The sequence below is a fragment of the Talpa occidentalis genome, unplaced genomic scaffold (genome assembly GCF_014898055.3).
Source record: "Talpa occidentalis isolate TD23 unplaced genomic scaffold, MPIMG_talOcc4v2.1 talOcc4.12, whole genome shotgun sequence".
Taxonomy (NCBI): domain Eukaryota; kingdom Metazoa; phylum Chordata; class Mammalia; order Eulipotyphla; family Talpidae; genus Talpa; species Talpa occidentalis.
Genome location: NW_023601212.1, coordinates 2807139 through 2821427, shown reverse-complemented (window position 1 = coordinate 2821427; position 14289 = coordinate 2807139). Strand labels below are relative to the sequence as shown.

The following is a 14289-nucleotide window of genomic DNA, read 5'->3' as shown; positions in this document are numbered from 1 at the left end:
CGAGGTCAGTAATAAATTAAAAAAATAAAAACAATAATGCCATTAAAAAAGAAAATATTTTTAAAGGAAATTTAAAGAAATACAATTCAGAGGTACAGGCTCTCACCCCGTCAGAGGCATGTCACCACCCTACATCCACAACCAAGACTCCTGCAGTCACCCACCGTCCCCCACTAGGGCCCACCCCTTCCCTCTGTTGTGGCCTTAATTCTACAGACTTAAAGGCCTGTTAGACGTTTGTTTCTGCCGGAACCCTCGTTTCTGTAGATGCTACGTATAAATGAAATCATCTGGGAATAAAATAGAAGTGAGGCCAAGGACCACAAGGGGGTGTGTAATGATGGGAAGGTACGTTAGAGACTTCAGTGAGGTGGCCATGCCTTGGAGGGAAAGGTTGCATGTGTGAAAATAACTTTAAATTGACTGGCTACAGAGAGAAGTAAAAGATAACGGTGAACATTCAGAGATGATTCCAAGTTTTCTAGTCTAGAATAGAAATAAGGGCATGATTGAGGAGATGAGGATTTTTCTTACGTAAGAAAAATAGAAAATGAGACAGTTTATGAGATAATTTATGGGTGGGGAGAAGAGGCGAGGGGAGGGAATAGCGACATGCATTGTGAAAATGGACAGAACAGATCCGAAGATAAAGGGTCTGGGGCTCTAGGGGGGATGACCCTAGGCATGTGAAATGTCCAGAGGCCCAGAGGTGTAACGCTGACCGAGGGCTGAAGCATTCAATATTTAAGTATCCTACAGAAAGAGATATCAGGGCAGTGCTGCCAGCAACATGAGGGGCTACGCGGGATAAAGAGATTGTCTCCAGCACAGCAAAGGGCCTCTAGCGAACCTTGCCCTCAATCTTCTGAAGTTGATTCCTAATTTTCATCAGAATTAATATATAACAGTAGTTGTAGATGGATACACAGTCCTTTTAATATAAGCACAGCCATTTCTTAACCAAACACTCACATATTCATATCAAACTTCAGAATTTATTATTAAGGTAAACTGCATCATCTGGTTGTTTGCCTTTATGAGGCCCCCAGGACAAACCACTCACTTATTACATAAGGTATTAGGAGGCACGTGTTTTTAACAATCTGTTGCATGGACGGAAGGGTGGCATGTGCAGGGATGCTTTACTCCAAGATCCTCCCAAAACTGACCACTGGGCTTGTCATTCTTGCCTTGCGTTTCCTGTCATCACCATTTATCAGTGACTCAACCCCGACTTGAAAATAATCAATGTGATCAATAATTATTCAAATATTACGCAATGGAATATATTTTAATTTCATTTTAAAAGGAAGAGATAATTTGGTAAGTTAAACTTTAGAAAAGGTTTGTGTAAACAAGTACGTAAGTTTTTTGTTGTTTTTCTTTTTCTTTCCCTTTGTACAAGGTTGTAAATTTTAGGGAAGAAGAGAGGCTTATAAGTCTGTATAATCTATGAATAAAGTAAAGCAATTCTGCTCTACAGTTTTATAGGGAGATGGTCATTTGTCTCCATGGCAGAGGCCAGGGGGAAAAAATAACATCTGTTATAACAAAGATGAAGGATACCATTTTGTGACAGAGGATTTTCAATGGACCCTGTGCAAGGACAAGTATTTCTAGTTCAAAAGACCATGTAGAATGCATGTTCTGAAATATTTTATTGGTGCTTAGCCAGTTATGCCAAAGTGCCTATGGCAACATCAAAGAAAACATCATATTCAAAATGATGTGGAGTTGCAAAGGTAAACAAGATTAGGTTGGCAGCTAATTTTTATGCTTCATCTTAAATACTTATTTAGCCTTATCCATATTTATGATTGCATCCAGATTATGTTAGGGGAATATGTACAATATGCAATTAGGTGAATACCATAAATGTTATATTACTAGTACTTTCAAAACACAGAAACTCAAACCATAAAGTTTGAACTGCATAAAATTTGAAGCTTGCTTCCAAAACATTAAGTTGAAGGTGAGCTGCTGGTGTGGTGGTATCACACAAGACTCCCCAGATAATATCAAGAAACAAATCTTGATATTATTAGCTGTTCAACTGATTTTGGTTTAGGTCTACAATAGTAACAGTAGCTATAAGCTTTAGGTGCTATCAAATAGTTTGAAATAAAGTAGATTATCTGGACATCCCTAATTTCTGAGGATAGGCCTACTTGCAAGGTGAGAACCAGTAAAATAGGCTAAATTGAGCTTATCTGGGGAGCTAAGTCTTGGCAATGTGCATGACCCAGATCTCCAGAGTTTCTATGTATCTCCTGACTCAAGAGTGACCTGATGATACTAATAGTCGAATTGCATGAATTTTATTTACTTCATCTATTTTATAATTTTACCTCCTTTATAATTATAATTAGAGCTATTCTGAGTCTCACCTGCACATTAGTGAAAAACAATGTAAAGTCCTCAATATAATATAAGACTATGTATCACTGATTATTGGAAAAAATAACAGTAATGGGATAGCAGCTGACATGCAGACTCTGTGGCTCTGTCTAACACACCTGGGTATAGCGGACCAAGGAGCAGCCATGTGAATCACTGGAGCATAAAGTAAAAGCCAGCGTGATATGAAAGTGCTGAAGTGTAGCAGGTGTATCTCACAGGTAGAGCTCACATCTTTAATCTGACTGTGTGTGCAGAAGTGGGTGGGTAAATTTTATTTCAACTTTCTGATCTCAGAATTAGAGGTTGCAAAACCTATCAGCATAACCTCAGGAGTGTTCAGGCGATATCATGAGATACCTCATGTGAAAAGTCCAAAACATTTGGAGAACACTATTCCCTTTATTTTATTACGAGATCTTGTCTAGAGTCAGATAGAACAAGATCTGAACTTCAGTCATGTCACCTTGGGTAGGTGCATTACCTCCAAAGACAAGTTTCCCAATTTACAATCAAGGGGTTTATAATTATGATTAAACTACAAAATGTGTACCCCAGGGTTTAGAAGATAACAATCACATACTAATCCTTAGCTGGTATTATTAGCATTGATGTTAAATATTATCAGTGTTTATGTCATGAAACATAAATACAATATAAATTTCTAACACTAAAAGAAATTGATTATCCAAATTGGTAAATCTAGTTACTTTCTTTATAGTATTTATTTTATTTAAAAACTGGTGTTTCTTTTAATGACTAAAAGTGACTGATTCAATTGAGATCAAACATGTTTAGAGAAAGTTTTAAGAAATAACTTCGGAAAAAATCTCAAAAATACAAAATTTAATAAAAAACATGGCCATAGATTGTTCTTTACTGGAAAGGACATACTACGATTTATGTGACAAGAGTGTCTTTAAAAAGCACAAGACATATTTTTTTTAGCTGTTTTGCAATGGAATTTTCAAATAATTATAATTGTAAGTAAAGCTTTCTAGATGTGCTTGCACTTTGATGCCCAGGGAATCAGGAATTTTGTTAAATAAACAAGCTAGTTCCATCCTAGCAATTGTATTATTTATTATTTTGTGAATTTAATGACTGTTGATGAAATTTCATGAATTATAATTTAAATAAGTCTGTTACAGTTGTGATTTCTTAGGTGGATGATTTACTATGTTTATGAAAACAGAATTGATATTAATGACCTCATTTGATGTTCTTTACTGACAATTTGTAGACATATTTTTGGTTATTTTCTTGTGATAGAAGTGATTCTTTAAAAACGTGAACTACTTAGGGAAGAACAATTCTCTAAATTCACCTACCTATTAGAGTTAGAAAGTAAATATATATATTTTTAATGGTGGGCTGAAAAAACAAAATTTCAAAATAACTGACTCAAAGTAGACTATTGTTTCTGCATCTGTTGACATGACTCATAGCAGCGGCACTGGATAGACGCCTTAAGTGTCCACAAGTGAAACAGAAAACATTTGTACAAATATCTCAAAGAACTTAAGAACAAGGTCTGTTACCAAGTTTGACAAATTCTATATCCTGACCCTAGGTTTGCAATCCATGGAGGCAACAAAATGAACAGAAAACTTTCATTGCTACCGGGGTCAATAGAGCAATGTTGATAGAATTCTAGAATTAAGTTTGAAAGGGAGAGCTAGAGAGAGTTCTGTCTGCAGTCAAGTATGGATCTAAAATTAAAAAGTAATTTTTCCATATTTTGGGGGGATACCTCCCTTCGTCTTAAACAGTGTCATAAAAGTGCAGTGTTGAAATAATAGGTAAAGGTGTTATTAGTAGCTTTAAACTGCAAACACCTGTTTTGATATTAATGCTAATTATAAACATTAATTCCATCACATGTATTAATATCCATTGTAAATTTAATAATTTCTCTAACAACTATGTGGAGCTTTGTAATTATCAAATGTCTGTGCATAAATTGCTTATTTATTTTAATTTTCCATTATAACTGCTAGAGACAACTGTGCATGTACTGTCCAGAGAACCACTATTGTCATAGTTCTCAGAAGGGGATTCTTTTTCAGGGCTGTGGCTTCTATGGTGCTGGAGGATTCAGTCGCTTTATCTACTTTGCAAATATTCACTGAGTGTTCCCCTGCATGTTAGACTGGGTTTAAACTAAAAAGAAAATTGGGGCCTCCCTGGAGGCACAGGGGTTAAAGTCTCAGTACTTTCAAGCTATTGCCAGCCACCATGGCCTGAGTTTGATCCCCGGCCAGGAGTTGACCCACATGGCACAGCAGACCTCTCTTGTCTCCCTGCTGCTCCCCTCAGCAGTGGATTTCAGTAGATCTGTCTGTTCTGCTCCCCACTCTGTCTCTGGTGAACTCTCTCAACCCCCTGCACCCTGGCCTGCACCCCAGTTCTTGTAGCATAAGTAAATCTTTTTTTTTTAAATAAATGAAGTAAAAAAAAAATGTACGAGGCATACAATCTGCCTTCAATGAATTGCCCAAGCTTGGAATGGTTCTTGGGAGCCAAGAGTAATTATCCAAAGTAACTGCACGATCATTTAACAAGAAACAAACAGAGGGACCCAAATGGAAGTCAGAAATAAAGTAAGGGAGAGCATCACACATAAAGACATATCCCAAACAAGAATAAAATGCTTTGAGACTGTATATAGCTCAATACAGTCTGAGTCTCCGAAAGCTGGAAAAGCAAGCAGAGTTTAAATAATAAATGCCCTTGAGGTCTTTTGCGGGAGTTTGCCCTTTAGTCTGGAATGGATTGAAGACCTTTAATGTTTTAAGAGGGAAGACAGACTGATCAGATTAGTGTTCCCTGGGCAGGAGGAGAAATAATGCTAGAGAATAACAATTCTTTGTCTAAATACATCCAGGGCTATAGGGACAGGCTTAAAGGCTCATGGGGTGCTCAGCATGCACCAGTGAGCTCCCTGCTTACCCCTCAAGTTCCGAAGATAGGACACACATCGCCGCGATAGAGCTGAGTCATGCTTGCCCCACCTTACTGTAACATTGGAGCAGAAATGACCTCAGCGCAGACATGTTAGCCTGTCTGCAGACTAGGTAAAATGCCCATCAAGCTGTGAAAGGCCATCAGGGGGTTTTCATCTGAGCCTCCTGTGGAGATCCATAACAGCATCATCTGCAGTTTAAACAAGGCTCTGTGGCCCTGAAGTATAGGGACCTTTACTTAAAAACTGTTCCCATTTCACATACACGGATATACATTCTGTGGTCTATACTGAGAAATCTATGTGCATCCAGAATCTATCCAAAGAATGAAATTTCTTTTTAATTGAGATAAAGTTGGCTGGCATGATTCTATTTGTTTTAGGGGTGATAGGCTCAAACCTCTACAAATGGATGGTTCCAGACCACCTGAGTCCCCATAAACCTCCACCGTACGCCACGGGGCCGCCTTCCTGCCGGGCTCTCCACCCCCCATGACACTTCCCTTCTGTTTGCTCAGTTTTGAAGTCTGATGTCAAGGGTTTGATATTGCTTTGGTTATTCTTTGGCTCAAAACAAAAACAACATACAAGTGAAAACGAAAGATCCTACAGAAAGCAGGACAGTGAACTCACAGGTGCTGAGATCCTTCTGAGTAACACACAACAGATTAGATGTTCTCAGTTAAGAGTTCTCCTCCATTCCTGCCCTCTTTATTTTATTATTATTATTTTTTTTTTGTGGGGTAGGGAAATAAATACCAGTTTAACTGCACCATTATGTGATTCTTCCAATGGGTGTTATAAAGTATGGCGAAAGCAAAGTGGTTTCTACTTCTCAAGATAAATGCAAGATTTTAGTGTGTTTGGAATGTAAACATTACTGTTGAACGCATCCGGAAAATATTTAAGGATCTTATAGCTCCCTAGGTGGTTTCAAACTTTTCCCTTACTTAAAGTTTGTAGGTCAAGATGTAGTAGATTGTACCCTAAATTTTTACTAGTTCAACACATTTACAACGTTGATTATTTTCTTAGATGCAGATTACAATATAGAGGATACCTATTCCTTCCTTGGAAAGCATGAATTCATTTTACTAATTAGGCTGTTTCTATTTTATATTCTCAGCATCTTCCTCTCCCCTGATTCCCTTCATCCTACAGTCAAATACCGACATGTCCCACTGTCATGTCTTGTCAACAAGACTCCGTTATACACCCTTTCCCCTTATGGCCAAAATAAAAAAATCTGCTATAATATCTTTTATTTAAGTGCCATGGATTCTGATTTGTCTCTATCTTTAGTGAAATTGGTTTTTAAAGGTCTCAAAATCCAATGGCTTTTTTCTGAGTGTTATTTATAGCATTTGACTGGAATGAGTTTCTACCTTAAAACTCTGAATGTCATTTGTATTTCACTCTGTCTCTGCTCTCTCCTGTACCTTTCAGCACATTCTTTTTCTTTTTTCTTTTCTGTCTCCTTTAACTCCTTTCTTTCTGCCTCTCCCTGTGTTTCTACCAGAGAAATGTGCATATTTCTAAAGACTAGTCTGAAGTCATTTCCTTTCCAGCACAAAATCTCTCCCGGATATATCCCTACTGTTTGTCTTCCCTGAGGATTAAGCAATATTTTTAAAGGTTGGTTAATTTTCTCCTGGAAGTGAGAATAAAACTCTCTCAAACTTATGTTACTGTTCCAGAAACTTGCTTCGGTAGTCTACGCTTTGCCTAGACTCCATTATGTAAAATCTTTGTGACTGTTCAACAGAATCGATCAAGGCTCAGTATCATCCTCACTCCTTTTTTTTTTTTACACTTCCACACATATTCATTCCATCATCTGAACATTTTCATTCATTTTGGAGCCTCCCATACTTTTCAACACCCAATATTATTTTTATTTTATATTTTTATTATACCCAATACAATAAACAATTCAAGTCCTCCTTACCCAGATTAGTTAGGTGGCCTCCAAATTTGACTTTCCATATAGAGTTCTTTTGGATCCACATGCCTAGAGCAGAACCTCTGATTAACTCTGCCCCTGCACACTTACAGGGCGAAGTCAGCAATGAGTGACTGCACAGGGACAACATGGTCAGAATTATATTTTCCATAGGTAATTTCAGAAAACAATACAGAGGTATTTTAGTGAGGCTGGGGTAGAGTAAAGAAGAGAGATGTTAATTTAGGACAGGATTTCCATGTAGATTATTCATCTGATAATTCAGGGGGAAAAATAATATACATACAAACTGAGGAAACTGATATACAATAGAGGGATTTGTACTAATTTTGCTAGTCTCAAGCTCTGTGCTTATTGTAGACCCCCTAACATCCAGAATAATTTACGAGGAAGAGGAACACATGTTCTATGAATAGGAGACTACCCACATGCTAAATTAGACTCTATGCAATCATAGAGTCTGGTTAGCAAAACACAGATTATAAGCATTGTCTGAAGTTAGATCTAGGTTATATATATATTTTTTTTATTTACTTACTATCTGACCTTGGGAAAATAACTTGTCGCTTTTGAGTTTCTTTTTTTTTTTTCATTTACTAATTAGGTCAAATAATATAACCTCTTTTATAAGGTTGATGTAAGGATTAAAGGGGGTTAGGATACAATAAATATATTCAATAGTCTACTAGAATTTTAAGGTCTCATAACTATTATTCTTGTTTAATTTTTATTAAACTCCCGTGCATACATATATACTCATGCATACATATGTTATAAATATACACATATACATATCTATATGTCCACATTTACATATATCTTCATCTCTATCTCTCTATCATTTATCCATCCATCCATCCATCCATCCATCCATCCATCCATCCATAGACATGAATAAGTAGGAAAGTTTACCAATTGTTGTGAAAATGCCTTCAAAATATAAGAAGCACAGGCTGGGTAGGTAACACTTATTCCCTTCTTAGAAAGTACTCGTAGTCTACATCTGCCTCTTTGTTTTTTGTTTTACATTAGTATCTTTATATTCACTAGGATTATAAATTCTGTCCTGAGAAGAAACTGCATTTTATCAAGTAATGAATAGGAATCACACTCAAAATTCCATTGCACTTTTATGTCTTAGAGTTCTTAGTGTGCTGGGGAAAGGTTTCTAGAGACATCTTGACAGGCCTTAGGGTCCATGGCTAGGCAAGTGTGCTGAGCTCTGATGGCCAGAGCATTTGCATGCTCTCAGTCAAGGTCTTTCCAGGGTGTTTCACAGGAGAGCAGAATTACCTTCCCTTGTTCTAAAAACAAGAGGAGGACCCTTGAAATCAAGTGCACTTTGGGTTAGCCCCATATCACATGCAGAATTATTCATGATTTCCAAAAAAAGTGAAAGCACGTGTTTGGATGAATTTTAATAAATAAAGTATAAATTATTGCAAGTTTATAATGGGATTATAAAGTATAATTTAATTTACATAATGTTTTGTAATAAGATTATGAGGGCATTCTGCCATACACTTCAAATTTGATTTATTCAATTGCTTTCCCTTAAAGGATGAAATTATGTGTTTTTTTAATTTTTTAAAGATTTATTTATTTTTACAAGAACTGGGGTACAGGCCAGATGCGCAGGAGGGTGAGATGATTCCCCAGAGACAGAGTGGGGAACAGAACAGGCAGAATGACGAAATACGCTGCTGAGAGGAGCAGCAGGCGAGACAGGAGAGATCTGCTGTGCCATGTGGGATTCTCGTCAACCGGCCGGGATCAAACCCGCACTGCAGAGGCTGTGGACAGCTTCACAGTGCTGCGCTCAACCGCCTGCGCCACAAGGGAGGCCCTAAAATTATGTATTTTTAATTAAAATATATTTTTTCTGTGACCTCAATCACAGAAAAAAATCACTATTGTTTAATCTTCATATGACTAACTTAAGAATCCATCATGTAACTTATCAAAAGGTCACGTGATCATAGTTACTATTCTATGAGGATCAAAACGATTGTCGTTTTAAAGAAAGCCTTAAACCCATATTCTTTGAGCAAAGGTTTTATCAAAGAAAAAAATGTTCTTATTTATAGAAGGCAATAATATGAACCAATAGTAATTTATATTGTAATAAAACCTGAAAAATTGTAAACAACAAATATTACCCAATCACCCATGCTTATGTGACTCATTCAGAATAAAATTGAAATTATTTCATACAGTTATTATGCCAAAGTTTCATAAACTAATGAAAACAAGTTTTGGACACATCATTATTTAAATAATTTCATTAGTTATTAATGTGTGGTTTTAAAGCAAGGTCAATTTTACTTAAGGAGAAAAAGTTATGAAAAAGCTCAGAGAAGTAATTTTTTAGTTTTATATGGAAATGAAAGGTTAAATTAAAGGGCTTAAATACAAAGTCTATAAAAAATCATATAATCTCCTAAAGAGTTAAAGAGGTTATTTTAATCAACTGCTTCAAGGAAAACTAATGGAACATTCTGCATCTAAATCATCTAAATGCCTTGAAAAGCAGTATGTTCGAATTTAGATATGAACTATCAATTTCCCAGGGATGGTGTATAAAGATATTTTTGAAGCATGAGGAGATTTTATTCTTGATTCATTTTATGTTTGACTTGCTGGTATGAGTTATTTCTCAAAATCCAAACTTTAGAGGAATTGCTATGAGTGCTGGGTTTCTGAAGGATGTGTGAAAAGTGTACAGTGTCACATTATCAATCCAAATCCTCATCAGCATGGTAATAAGCTAATAGAGTGATAGCTTTATGCGGTAGATTCTTGCTTGTCACTGAAGAGAAATCACTATGCGAGGTGAGGAAATGGTCTTTGTGATGAACATAAGCTACAGGAATAAAATATACTTTGTCAAAAATAAGCTTATCGATAACCAGTAACAATTGCCACTAGCAATAATACTCCAATTATTTATGTCTCCAATATTATTCCAATCACCACTCCAATAATACTCCAATTATTTATGTCTTTCTTGCCAAAGTGGAAAGTCAGTTGAGAGATGGGATTCCTCCACCTCATTAATGCTAACTCTGTCCTCACGCGGTACCTAGTTTATTAATGGTAAAGTGTGTTATTAACATCAAGCTGAGCCATGTTTATAAATACTCATTTAGGAAGAAGTTAAAATGAAAGCTCTGATGAGCAGACATCTAGAGACGTGAGGGGCAGGTTCGAAGGAAAAGATGGGCCTCCCCAATGCACCCACTGATCAAATCAAAATGCAAAAAGGGTTTATAAATGAATGAAATAAATAACCCATGACTAAATTATAGTTACACTTAAGGAATTGGTTTGGTTTTGTGTCCAGCTAACTAAACTTGCTATTGGATCGATGTTGCTGAAATCAAATTAGAAATGTTTAAGGAAATTCTGCTCTTTAAAAACCCAGTGTTTCTTAAATGTGCTTCTCCTAGTACTGTAACCACTAGGGTTCCGAGGTCATATTCATGTCTCTACAATAATTGTGAGACTTTCTGCCCTGTAATATCACAACCTCTCAGACTTTAAGATATGTATTCCCCCTCCCCCCCACCCCAGTGTTATGGAGTTATTCACTTATTTATCTTTTATTTTTAAATTTTTTAAAATTATTTTTTATTTATTTATACAAGCACTGGACACAGTCAGAAGAGCAGGAGGGTGAGAGAATTCACCAGAGCCAGAGGGGAGAGCAGAGCAGGCAGACTGATGAAATACAGTGCTGAGGGGAGCAGTGGGCGGCAGGAGAGGTCTGCGCGCCATGTAGGACCCTTGCCCAGCCGGCAGGGATAGAACTGGTGCTACAGAGGCTGCAGGCAGCTTCACAACCCAGCGCTCAACCCCTGCGCCACCAGGGGAGGCCATAAAACACATTGTTTCTAAAAATCTCTTTCAGTGAACTAGTTTAGTAACAGTGTCATCCTCCCACCACCAGAATTTATCTGGGACAATCGTATTTGTATCTCTAGGCCCTAGATTTTAGTCTCTATAGCATTATGTATTATAATCAGTGAAAAGTCATTAATCATATGCTTGGCTAGAGAGTGTGGCAGGAGATCAAGACATTATTAGAGAAAAACTAAAATGGCTCAAGGTATAGTTATAGTTACTAAGGAGAAAAATAATATAGCACTGAAGAAGTCCCCATAGCCAAATGGTGACATTTGTATATGTGTAAAATTAAGTTGGATCTGCAAAAAACTCATGCGCCTAATGAGACTCAAAGTCAGAAAGCTTAATATAATGTAATTATATTACATTCACAGTTTAATATAATGCAATTATATTAATCATATAATATTAAATATAATAAAATTGCATTACATAATATAATTATATTTAAAAGTAATAACATGTATAATTTAATGTCATGCAAACAGATGTTAAATCTAATAGGGTATGTTTAAATTTCATTATCTCTAATAAATATGAGATTGATAGTATATGGCTATCTTGATTCTTTAAAGATTTATCTGTTTATAAAATATGCATAAGTGCTTTTTTTTTCTGTGAATACAATTAGGGGAGACCCATTTGATGTTTACTTAGCACTGTCCAATAAATCTTTGAATCTCATCATTTTAAACAAAGATTTAATACTGCAAAAGGCAAAAACAACGTAAAAACTATAGACCCAACATGTCATTGATATAACAAAAATGACATCATTGATATTAAAAAATAAGAGACTGAGTCTGTAAAATGGGTCACATATTTGAAAGGAAGAACAAGGCAATTGGTTGATTATGCAGGAACTAAGCCTGGAATGGGTAATATGATCCTCCTTTATATTCGATTTCAAAAGATCACAACACAGTGTAGAAAAATATATCCAATAAAGTGGTTGAAAACTATATGATAAAATTAATGTATACAAGAAGAATATTTATATAAAATATTGTAAACTAAGTAAAGCATAAATGTATGCTTCCGGAATAGACAGAGTTTAGTTAAAAATATCATTAAAAAGTTCTGTAATCATTTTAATAATTTGTAACGTTATTTAGTATTAAGACATAAAATATTTAAGAGACTTGAATGCTAGACTTGAATATTTAATTTGATTAAACAGGTCTTAATAATTATCTGCATTTACAAAATATACTAGTTTTGAAATATTAGTTGTGAAATGAATATTAAAATTTTCAAATAGTGACTAATGGATATAAAGGATTCATGATGTTAGCCTTAAAATGTATAAAGAGTAATCAGCATTTCTCTACCCACAAAAATCCTTCAGATAGTAAACATTTGATTAACAATAAATCAGATCATTCTGTAGTAGCTATTAGAATTGAACACAGAAAATCATGATGTAAAGGAAAATTCCCACCAACTTTTAAATCTCACTTGATATTTGTATCCCTTTATTTTCTTTCAGAAGTTCTCCTTTTTTCTCCTCACCTTGCTACCTCCTTTTCTCCCACTAATTCCCAAAATATCTTGATTCTAGAATCTGAGAGTACCCAGACTTCCACTCAGGTAGACTAGAAAGCAAGTTGATCTAAACTTCAAATATATTAATTACACTGGTAATTTTTTCCCAAAGATAACCTGGGCAAAATGATAGAACTAAACCAATAGGACTTAATTGTTTTATAACAATTGTTTTATAACAATACAGACTCCCCGCGCCTTGGAGCGCGGGGAGTGGGGCAGAGGAAGGGTCGGAGCAGAAGACATTATCAATGAACGCATCACACACACGTCTACCAGTAATGCTTAAGTTAAAAACAAAGCGAATAGTTCTCTAAACTAACTTCAGGGCAGCTAGATGCTAAATAGGTAAGACAGACAGTAGATGACAGATTGACAGATAGACAGAAAGACAGACAGACAGGTAGATAGGTAGACAGATACCCTAGTCTAATCATTGAGCCGTCAGTGCTCTGTCAATGTGTCCACACCAGGAAGGCTTGCGTATTTAATAGCTGTGACTGGTATCTGCAGGGATTCTAGGAAGGCAGTCTTCCAGGAAATAGATTTCTGCTATAAAGCATGCAAAAAACTTTGCATTTTTTTTTTCTCCACGTCTGACTTGGGGGGAAATCATGGGCACATAGCCTCTTGCCATTAGTGTACTTTTGTCATATAGTATAGACTGAAGCGAAAGGTGTAATATTTGTATACCAGGTTCTCTGGATTTGCTGTATCTGTCTTGAAAAGACTGCTCCATTGGACAGAGGAGTGATTAGGGAGGGTTATTTATTTTATTAGGTTATTTTTAAGAGAATATAGAAAAGTGTAAGTTCTATGATACCCACATAACAATCTTGGTATGCAGAGTACCTATCTGAACTTCTTAGCTGAATCTGATTAAAAAACAATATTTAGATTTTCGAGGACCTAGCTCAATATTCTCCAAAATGATTCCATTATCATTCCTTTATTCTTTCTTTTTTCCTTTACACTCCTATAATAGGGAGTCTGGATTCTGGGTTAATTAGAAATAATATCTGAGGAAGGTTATACTGAGAAAATCAATTATCCCATTCTTCAGGGTGTAATTTTAACTTAAAAATCATTTTGTGAAAAATTATGTAGCCAATATAGTTACATATGAATTATTCACATAAAGATTCCTGGCCCTTCTATCTGTTTTTTAGAGATTGTAATCCTCAAAAATTTAAAGAAAAAAATTAAAAAGTCATTTACATTTAAAAATGAAAAAAAAAACCAAGAATTTAAATTCACGTACTATTGCTTATTAGAGATAATAATAAGATTTTCACCTAGTAGCTATCCTTGATTTTGGTTTGAGCTCTCACAGTGAAATAATTTCAAGAGTTTTAAGAAATCAATATATTTAGTTAATTAGACATGAGATGTTTTAGGAAATTTATATATTCTAGTAGATATGCATGATTACATGTGGTTTCTTTTTTTCTAATAAAAATGGAGATATCAAGGAGGAAAGTGATAAAATTGGAAATATTAGACTTTCAAGGAC

General features: G+C 35.6%; 1 protein-coding gene across 1 annotated transcript in view; it reads right to left on the bottom strand.

Annotated features, from left to right (window-relative positions):
* Window positions 1–14289, bottom strand: part of CNTN5 (contactin 5) — a 657624-nt gene that overhangs the window by 331925 nt on the left and 311410 nt on the right. The window lies entirely within an intron of this gene.